Below are 11,115 nucleotides of genomic sequence, written 5' to 3'. Positions count from 1 at the left end.
CGGGACCCTTCGCTGAACCCGGCCTGCACCCCTGCATTACACCCACAGTCCATCTTGTGTGCTGGTTGTGGTGTATCCGCGTGTGTTCCAGTTTGGTTTGTGTGTGAGACACTTAACCCCGGGTCACACACACACACATCCCAGAGAGCCTTGTTTTCCCACACGTTGAGCACAACACACTTATCTGTGGACAGATTAGACTGTCAAGGTCGCCTCTGCTCCCCGCTCACCTCTTTCCCACTGCTCTTCTTCTACAAATCATCATCCGCTCTCTTCACAGATTGAGTCTGCATTCCTCTCTGTCTCCCTGTTGGCTCATTTATTATCTCCCTATTTTCTGCCCTTTTTCTCGTACCTTTTTGGCTCCCTCTTTCCCCCCATTTTTTTCTGCTTTTTCTCTCACCTTTGTCCTGCTCCCGCCCCTCACCTCTGCCCACCCAATCCTTTTTCCTTGTTCCTCTCACACTGATGGCCTGTTCATGGGGCCATGGGGCCATGTAGAGGCCCAGAGGATTAGTTTTGTCAGTGATAAGGAACTTGAGAGGCAAAGCAGAGGGGAAGCTTGAACCTGAGTCCCCTTCCTGAGAGGAAGTGTCAGTGACAGCCTTATCCATATAGTGCTGGGGCAAGAGCAAGAGCAAAACACAGGCAGAGACACGGAGATGAGAGTAACACAGGGGACAGTCAAGGTTAGGTCAATGTCGCCCATCCCAAGCAGCACAGGCCCAGGGGAACGGTGTGTATGTGCTGCACAACATCAAAGTCTGGCTCTTACACTTCCCCTCACAGTGGGACTATGAGGACACTGTTGTTTTGTTGCTTCCTTTCGCACGTAAATGCATGCACGTGGACACGCACATGCAGGATGGACCCTACACGAGCAGTTCAGTCCTTAGAAACATTTCCGTTGGAGATAGGTAGGTGGGCTGGGCTTGGACACACTTGCTCCCATCCATGTCATTTGTATTTTTTAGTTGTCAATCCCTGTTCTTGTCTGCATGTGAAATCTGCAACAGGGCGACTTGTGAGTGCAGATCAGAGCAGGGATAAAAATTCCCAGGATTCCTGTGACACAGGACTTTACAATGACCCCTTGTGTGGCAGGGGCATGCACCCTGGCTTAAAATATCCATCAAGGCCAAGCCTATCCAAATGACTGACACTTAATCCACGTGATTTAGGTGACAATAAGAAAGCACTTGTTTTTGACAGCAAACATTTAACTTGGCGGCACCTTCTTTGGCATAATGAACTGCATACTTCAAGATTCTAATACCAACTCCCTCACCTTGGAAATATCATCATTACATTTGGTGACTTTTTGTTTGGCTCAGTAATTGCTCTGCTAATTCAGATCTATGCAGATTGTTGTCAAATGCAAACCATGTGTTGCTGGATATATGAATTAAAGTTGCATTACCTACAGCAGCTCAGGATGATGCAACATTTCAAATTTAAGTACAATTGAGTACAATTCCTGCCTGCTTCTCAAGCAATAACATTGTGAACTGGCACCGGTTCCAGGTACAAGTGTTTGAATCAAAGTATGCAGCAGGAAACGCTCAGTTCACATTTCACACTGAAAATGATAGTTGTAAACTTTTATTGGGCTTGTACCATGCATTACCAAGCACTACTAGCAAGTTAACACCCACAAGTTTTTTCGTGACCTTTCACCTTACCAGGAAATTGTTGGAAAATACATGGGACCTTGTACAACATTAGAACAAGACTATACAACGAGAAAGTATGAAAGAAACTATGAATAAAGTAGAGCAGATGTGCAATGAAGGCAAAAGTAAACAACATAGATGTTTTCCTCAACAATGCAGACACCTAAATAGCACTGGGAGGCTAATGCAGGTCAGAGTGCAAATTGAACTGCTCCCTGGCACACTGATCGTCTCAAACCAAAATGAGAAAAACCGGACAGACTTAATTACTTCCTGAGAGCCAGGCCGATGGCGGGATAAATGCAGCAGCATTGTATTAGTGTTTACAGAGGAAACCAGCCCAGCCGCACACCGCCCATCCTGGACGCTGCAAACACCACATCCAAGGTGAGAACTACTTCTTCTGCGAGGATCAAAGACAGATTGCATTCTCTGTGACACCATCAATTACAGGGGAGCAAGAGACTTGTCTGCTGCTCTTGCAAGTAAACCCTCACATCCTACGCGAAGCTATTTCCCCCTCTGAACAATCTCTTCCCCAAACAAAATCAGAAGTAACATGGTTGCCAAACAAACTGCCAAAATCCTTGATTAGTTTCCACTTCCTCCTGCTTGTTACTATTGTTACTGACCCTTTGGAGTGGAGCCTAAGTAATGGCCTGGACCCCTTGTCAGTTAGCTGACAGTGTGGCATGAGTGTATGTGTATTTGTGTGAGTGTGTGTGGCCTGTTCTTTGCTCCCAGAGGAGGAGGAGAAGGAGGGAAGCCAGGCATCAAAGCAGCAGAGTGGAGCCGCCTGCCAGCCGTAACTATTCTCTATTCCCAGGGCCTTTTTCCAGCCACAGCCCTGGGGCTCGCTACTACAACATCCTGCACTTAACACTCCTCAGGCCTGGCTGACCACATAGCTGCCCCGTGACCCCGGGGCCAGGCCTCTGCACGCTGAGAAAGGGAGGAACCGGGGGCCATATTGTGTCTCGAACTTCCCAGAACGACAATAATAAAGAACCCCGTTTGTTTATGTTCTCACATGGAGAGAGATGGGGAAGTCAGGGATTGAGGAAGTAGGACGATTGTAATAAGTTCAGCAAGGGGTCTGGGAGTCAACAAACAAACTGCAGCTCGGACTTATGCAAGCAAGAATAACTGTAATGTAGTGTCATTCGCTCGGCTGTGTGTGCGTGCGTGCGTGTGTGTGTGTGGGGAGATAACATGCCTAAAAGAGGCCTGTTGTGCGAGAGCAAAGTGTGAGTAGTCACTATAAATAACCCCTGTTTGAAAACATGAGAGAAAAATAGCCCAAATTAGGACATCAAAATTCAGAGTGTGTGTAAAAATAACCAATCCCATCAAGCATGGAGGCTAAGATTAGATATGTGATGATTAGGGACATGTGGTAACCACATCAGTGAGAGATGTACTGGCCCTTATTAAATGTTTATGTGTGTGTGCGTGTGTGTGTGATGTTCATTGGTGTTTACAAGCCATGCTGCTGTGTTAAAAGCAGTGAGATCTTTCTCTTCTCTCCTCCCTCCCGTCTCCTCTTCCCTGTTCAGCAATATATAGATTTCCTATGTCGGCCTCCTTCAAAATAAAGCAATCTGTAATTGTCAAGCTGATAAGGGTTGCTGGTGTATCTTGGCATTGAACTATGGTCAACAGAGCTGTCATTAGTCTTCTGAGCCCCTGTCTCTCAAAAAAAAAAAAAAAAAAAAAAAAAAACAGGAAGATCAGTGTTTAACTTCTCAGTGACATCAATGGCTAAAGAGAATTTCACAGGCCACGAAATGAAAAGACTCAAGAGTGAGAAGAGTTGGGTTTACTTTCCTTTTGCAGTAAAAGACAGAAAAGGTTTATTTAAAAAAAAAAAAAAAACTGTTACCATTTATTTCCCGAATTATCCCACATCCAGCCGTGTTTTGTCACGCAAAGGGGTTTTGGCAAACTTCTCTGAGTGAAAACATTCTGATGCTGAATGTAAGCTTAACCTCTGCAGGTCAAGGCTTTTCACAGCCTTCTCCCCGGTGCTATATTTTATTCAGGCGTAACATTTCCCTTCTGTGAGTGAGGAGTTATTGTGTTGCAGCGTGAGGAAGATGGAGAGAAGGGCGGGTGGGGTGGGGAAGGGGAGGCAGAGAGAGGGCATGAGAGAGAGAGGGAGAGGGAGGCAGGTAGAAACTGGAAAGAACAGGAGTGATATAGCTGAATAATAGATAGGTCGGGATCAACAGAGAAACATGGTCAGGGAGATGAGAGAGAATGGAATATCGAGCTGTAGTAGCAGGAGTGCCGAGGCCACGCCGGCGCAGGAGCCGATGCTCTCACTGTATCTGCTTGGACTTCCAGAGGACAGCGTGACATTTACCGAGAAGTGAAATTTTTACAGAACACTGACATTTTCACACCAGGCTGTGCGGGGGAACACAAGCAGGCAGCGCAAAGCAGCCCCCCAACCCCCAGCACGTGGACTGAACCTGGCCGTGAAACCCGGCTGGCTGGGAGCCCTGCAGAGCTCCAGGCCATGGTTTTAGCTTTTCTAAAACAATAATGCAGCTTTACATCCCGAGGAGTCTTCAGGCTGTGTTGACCTACTGTACATCCTAATCATCTCTCACTCTGATGATGCCACTGGGCTGTAATGAGTCAGTCATTGCCTTGATAGCCTGAGATTGATTGCCTGAGGATAAATTGTACCACATTGCTGAAAGACAGAAAGAAAATTACGTTGGCCTGAATTAGTATAAAATCCCTTGAATTTAATCATTCACAATTCTTTAAAAGACAACAACATCATTGTGGTAATTTCACAGAATACAATAATGTTGTATTTTTAACAATGAATAATAGTTTACCAGTTCTGTTGTATGTTTGTTTTTCACATTTCAGAGGAATCAAATGTAGTCTTGGATTATACATTTTTGGCTAAAAATACTGTATTACTGTATTAAACACTGTAAATATTAAATTGTTGACTTGATTCATGGTTTACAAACTAGAGTCAAACTGAATTGTTACAAATAGGAAAATAGCTCTTAAACGGAGTTGGCAACTAGTGAATCATGAATCAAAATAGATCACTGTTAAGCCAATGATTCACACCCTTAGATGCTCTGCTATTGTATTTATTCACAGAATTAGATTATAGCATAATTTAGTGGATGCTACAAGAACACCTAGTTATGTGTGTGTGTATGTACACTATTTCTAGGCTGCATTTTGCTGTTGCCTAGATATGATAAACTCTCATCGTACTGGCTCTTGCAGTACTGTACAGCACAAAATCACCAGATATGATGTAAAAGCTCAATGACTTCTGAGCATATTGTAAATCAAATATCCTCCCACTGCAGCAGCAGTGGGGCCATTCATTCCTTCATAAATGGTTTTATATTAGCCTAAAGCACAGCACCAGGAATACAGGATGGAGTGCCTAACACAAAAACCTCCTGTAGATGGGCTCTTATTGAAGTGGAACAAGGAACGGCATTCCCACCCACTCCATTTCCCCCTCATCGACTTTTGCTCCGTTGCCTCCAAGAAGGTCAGATCTCCTTCACCAATACAAACAGAAGAAGACCTTTTTACCCGTACGGATGCTCACAATTTACCCTCCAATCTTCCCTCCCTCTCTTCTCTATACACACCCACACACACACACACACACACACACACACACACACATCTTCCCTCTGTCCTCCCCAACTGAGGCAGACAGTCATTTAACAAAGCACAGGAAACTGAGACAGAGGAGAATCAATAGTCAAGTACAAAGGGCTGACATTGGTCCGACAGCCAAATAACCCACATCAGCATTGATCTGGATTGGCTAGAAAATGATGAATTAGAGAAGAAAGCATCTCCTGCACTATCCACCCCACTTTTTTCCCCCAGTGCAGGCAGAATTAGCTCATACACTTCAGGCTATGATAAAGGATATGATCATAGAAAACATGACAGGACACAACATAGCCTTAAATTTTCCTGAATATAATGCTTGGACACTATGCATTTTGACAAGGGTCTCAGTTACTCAGTTACACCGTCACATTTACATTCGTAACTGCACTGAGTTTGGACGGAGCAAGTCATATGGTGTCAACAACCTTCAAAAGGTGTTTTGCCACTTTTGTATTTGTAATGAATCGCTGAGCATCTGGTTGGCCTTGACATACCAACTGGTTCATTCTCGGAGGTGGACAAAACATCTGACGAATGACGTTGAAAGTACCCTTGAAAAGAACCTTGGTCTCCACCATTTTTACAAAATAACAACTCAGTCAAGGATTCGGTGCTTTTCTCAGCACAGTGTTTTTCCTCATACAACATCAGATCTTTTCCAATTTCACATGAAATTCCAAAGCGGTTACCTCTTTGTTTTGTTTCATTGTGACGAGCGCTGGATTTGTGCTGTTTATCTCTTCAAGTGCTTTTCTCCTATACGTGGCGTCGCTCAGACTTCCATTCAGCTGATTGAGATTACTAAATAACACATTTATCTCAGCTTTGTAGCCCGCTGTACACACAGGTTTTCAGCAGGTGTAAAATGTGTCTAAGTCAGTCTTTCATTAGTCACTCGCAGGGAGGCTTTATGCAACAGGTAAATCTAAGTGTCTATATAAGTCTTACAGTAACACTTAAGTAAAGGACTAGCTCTATTTTAATGCAGCTGGCAGTAGAGTTGGCACTTTCTGACAACAATTTTCAACTAAGAAACTGGTTACTGTGGATAATTTGGGCCTCAGACAGGTTTTCTGATCAATAACTGGAGGTTAGTTCGTTAGGAAGGTGCGTATTGTTGAATTGGGACACCTGGCAAACCGGGACAGTGAAGGTTTGTGGTGAATATCTCCTCAAGAAATGCACAGAATGACACAGCACCACTGATATGTACTGCTTATGTATGTCACATCTGATAATGAAAAAACCTCACATGGGTGTGAAGTGGGCGTGGCATCACAAGTGATATGAGAGTGATGCAAGAGCATGGCGGTGACGTCGGCGTCAGTGTCATTGAATTTAAAAATGGTTAAACTTAAAAAATCTAAAAACATTTTTTTTTTTTACCCAGGTTGCTGCAGCAAGGACTTTGCCTTTGTGGTACACATGCTGCCGGTTAGGCCACTGCTAAGTCCCTTAAATGCTATCAGTGCTGGAAGACTGTTGGAAATGAACTCCACTGTCCTCTTTCCCCTCTGGAGTTTTTTCTTTGTTGCTGTCCCAGACCTCAAGAGTCTTCTTAGCCAGCGAGGTTTCTGCTTTTCTTATTTCTGTTTCGACTTTAATGCTGATGATGAAGGGCCGACCTTTCCTCAAACCTGATGGTCAGCTCATCCATCTCTTGGTGGAGAGCTGTATTCTCAAGGCCCAGAGCCTCCTGCTGCTCAGTCTCTGAGCTTGAGCTTGTTTGTAAGCTCGTGGATTTCCAGATTCTTTTCCACCAGTTGCTTGTGTAATGCCCTCTCCATCTCTGAGGACCTCAGCATGGCAGCCTGTTGCTGCTCGCTGAAGTCCAGAGATTTTTGCACACCATCATGTCATCATTAAACATCTTCTTACTCTGTCAGAGAGAATCCCTCTTAATGGCGGCCCCACTGGTGCTAGAGGACATCTTCTGATGGTGTCCTGTGGTTTTGCAGAGTGCTGTTTCTGTGTCAGCGGCCTTGAGGCCCATGGCTTGCATCTGGCTGTTTCTGGACCTTTCTTTAAGTGCCTCTTTGAGCGTGCCTGTTTTTTTCTTGCTCCACAATCTGCTGTTTGGCACTGTGGAGCTAGTGTTAGAGCCTCTGCACATCATTGCAGGAACTCTTTTTTGAGTCATCAGATTCTGCAGGAGGTGGACAAGAGCCTCGTTGTCTGTCTCTAAAGCCTTGAGGGTGATGGCCTGCAGCTTTACGATTTTACGGAGCTTTTCCATCTTAGCCTTGCAGGCCTGGAGCTCCTCAGCAAGTGTGTCCTTTTCTTCTTGGTAGTCATCCAACAGCGGTGGGCCTTCAGTAGTCTCCACAGGGCTCACTGTCTCACTTGCAGCTCACAGGAGTCAGGATGTCGTTTGACTATTCCAGAGAGCTTTGGGTGTTTGTAATTCAAATGTCTTCTGTGAGACCAGACAGAATATTTGCCCTGCATTGCAACTCCTTCTTGGATAAAAGGTTGCAGCAGGGACATGATGACTCACCAGAAAGAGCCTGGTTAGCACGTTCTGGTCGCAGCTCTGTGTGGTGCGGGCATGGGTAGGCTTAGGGTCATTGGACCTTAGATGCTTAGACCCAGCCTGGGTGCCAGTGCTCCTTGTTAGTTTTTGGAGTTTTCTGGGTTCTCTTAAGCCAGTCAGGCTCGAGGTCAATAACGTCAATGAGGCTGGAGGCTGGAGGTCAATGACGTAGCGATGTATAAACTGTGACGTCACAGGCCGACCATTGCGACCTTGTTGTGTAGTTAGTTTGGAGATGCATTCAGGGAGGAAAATGCCCTTGGAAATATCTTAGAACAGCAATTACTACATTTAGTATTGTACACACACACACACACACACACACTCACACACATATACCTGTGTATACATATGTGTGTGTGTGTGTGTGTGTGTGTGTGTGTGTGTGTGTGTGTACATATGTATATTAGTTGATAGAACTATAGCTGGATAGCTCAGTGGTTAATACCACTGACTGCTGACTGCAGGTTCAAATCCTGGTCAAGGTGTGGTCAAATCCAGTGTGGGCCCTTAGGCATGGTCCTCAGTGCTACAAGCCTATATGTTGACTGGGGTCAAGTACAAGCAGTCAAGTAGAAGCCACACGTGCTCAGACGTCACCTGGGTCAACAAGTTCAGCATCAGGTGTTGGGGAGCCTGATGACAAGTGGGCTACTGGGACATGCCTGGACCAGGGGAGAGAACATGCAATTGCTGGAATGCTATGATACTGGCTCTCTATAAATATATACACACACAGTGTATATTGTCCTGCGGCCCCAGGACCGCGGCCAGGCTCACTTTTTCAGCACCACGAACAGCTCCTGATGCCGCCTTGGCCGTGGCGGCGCTACGCGTGACGTCACCTTTACGGCTGTCATCGTCGCTTTGCTGTTTGTCCAAAACAAATCAATCAAGTGCAGCCGATAAATAAATAAATAACGTGATGCGGATGTGCGTATTTGACGTCGACATTCACGCGCGCGCACACACACCACTAACGCGCGCGGACGTTAAAATGCAGCCAATGAGCAGCTGATCCAGATCCACTGACAGTCGCTGGCTGCTCCGGCTGCCAGCAGAAGTTGAATTTGCTGCGGTGTTGACTGAGGTGACACACTGAGGTCATCAGCGCCGTGGCCCGTGGCTGCTGGCTGTCACTGGCAGCACAGCATAAGGCCTGATTGGCTCCATCACTGGGGAAATGAAGCTTCTTATGTGGCAACGAAACACCCCCAGCTCCTCCCGTTGCTTCATTTGTTGGTTTCCACATTTCTTTTTTGATTCCTCTTGTGCCTTAAAACGTTTTCTGATCATCTCTGACGGATGCCACAGGCGCTGGATTTATGTTGTTTACCTTTTCAAGTGCTTTTCTCCCACATGTGGCGTTATTCAGACTTCTGTTCAGTTGATTGAGATTACTAAATAACACACTTATCTCAGCATTGTAGCCGGCTGTACACACAGGTTTTCAGCAGGTGTAAAATGTGACTAAGTCAGTCTTTCATTAGTCACTCACAGGGAGGCTTTCTGCATCTATATAGATGCAGACTAACTATAACTGTATAGGCTACATATTGAAGTAAACGACTAGCACTGTCATTAATTTGGACTTCAGTGTCAACGGGATATCACCAAAAAAGTTATGAGGTTATCTCCCAGGTCAAATATTGTTCTTTTCACATTCACATCAATTATAATCCATATGAGAAGAATCCAGTCTCATGAAAAAGTGTGGAATTAACATATGAAGGTGCAGATTTCACTTGTGATTTCATGTGATGTGTTTTCATATAAAAATTATAGTCCACATAAGAAGTGTCCAGTCACACATCAGTGTGTGGAATTAATGTGGAATTAATGTGGAATTAATGTTAATCTCAATCTCAATCTCAAATTTGAAATGTGTTGGTTTCACATGTGAACAGCAAATCACGTGAAAATATCTAGTTCATATGTGACGTTATTTTCTTTTCACATGTGAAAGTGTTAGTTGTTAGTTAGAAAGTGTTTTTACCATTCTCACATATGACTGGCGATATTCACATGTGAGAATGGTAAATTTACATCTGTGTTTGACATGTGACATTTTCATAAGGGCAGTTTCTCATCGGAGATCAGTAAAGCATTTCTGATTCTGATTCCGATTTAGACTTAATGTTCCTGTTAACCAAGTGAAGAGGCTCATTTTAATTTGAAATGTTCCTTTACAGTGGTTCAAGGAGAATGGCACACCAAAGAAAGGGAGGCTGGTAGACAGGAGGACATACACAAACAGGCACACACACACACACACACACACACACATACACCCCTAATCTGTGCAACCCTGAGGAGCCTCCCTTGTTCTAGGAGGGACTGTGCACCTGCTGGGGCAGCGCGGGGCCTCCTGTGGATAAATATGTTGAGGTGGGCCCCTGTGACGTGCTACTGTTCCCAACCAGTTTTGCTAAACAATACACCGTGTACCCCCTCACCCCTCCCTCCCTTCCCAAGGGCCGTGTCCCAGTCTCGGCTGCAGCGTCAGGTCAAGCCCAGAGTCTCAACAACCTGTTCCTGATCTGGCTCCATGCTACATGCAGCACCCTGTGCCCCTGACTGCCTCCACCTGCCTCCAGGCTTCCTCATCTCTCACAGAATCAACTCCCAGCCCCACGCTCAAACTCTAGACCTCGCTTTCCACAAACACCAGCGCCAAGCCACCTGCAGCCAGCTCCAGCTGTGTTCCCACCGGGGCTGTGACCATGGCCTGGAAGGTGTGTGGGTGTATGTGTGGGCGGAGGGTGGCGGGGGCATGTCACACAACCTCACATGACTCCGAGACTAACCACCTCGCTGAAACATACTTACATGCGTCGATGTGGATACATGTCAATAACATTCAACTTGGTTCCATTTTTATATAAATGTGCTAGTTTGATGTTAGTTACTACCAGTTCCATTGATTCGAAATAACTTGAGGTGCAAACTATTGTGAAATTTTTAAATCATGGATTATTCTCCATATGTGATAACAAAATCACAGATGTAGTTCATACATCAGTAATGTAAAGTATGTTTCTAGAACTATCTCTGAATATCATGTTGTATTTATAGGCAAACAGAAATGCAGAAATGTATTTATAGAAATCTTATAGTGAGCATTTTTTTTCTTCTATATGACATTAAGAATAAAAAGTCAAGAGTGTACGGGCGGGTGGGTTAGGATGCTGCCTCCTCCTCTCCTCCTCAGTGGAAATTATACCCCTGGTT

The sequence above is a fragment of the Myripristis murdjan genome, chromosome 4 (genome assembly GCF_902150065.1).
Source record: "Myripristis murdjan chromosome 4, fMyrMur1.1, whole genome shotgun sequence".
Taxonomy (NCBI): Eukaryota; Metazoa; Chordata; class Actinopteri; order Holocentriformes; family Holocentridae; genus Myripristis; species Myripristis murdjan.
The sequence above is the reverse complement of the archived record's forward strand: the minus strand, read 5'-3'. Positions refer to the sequence as shown.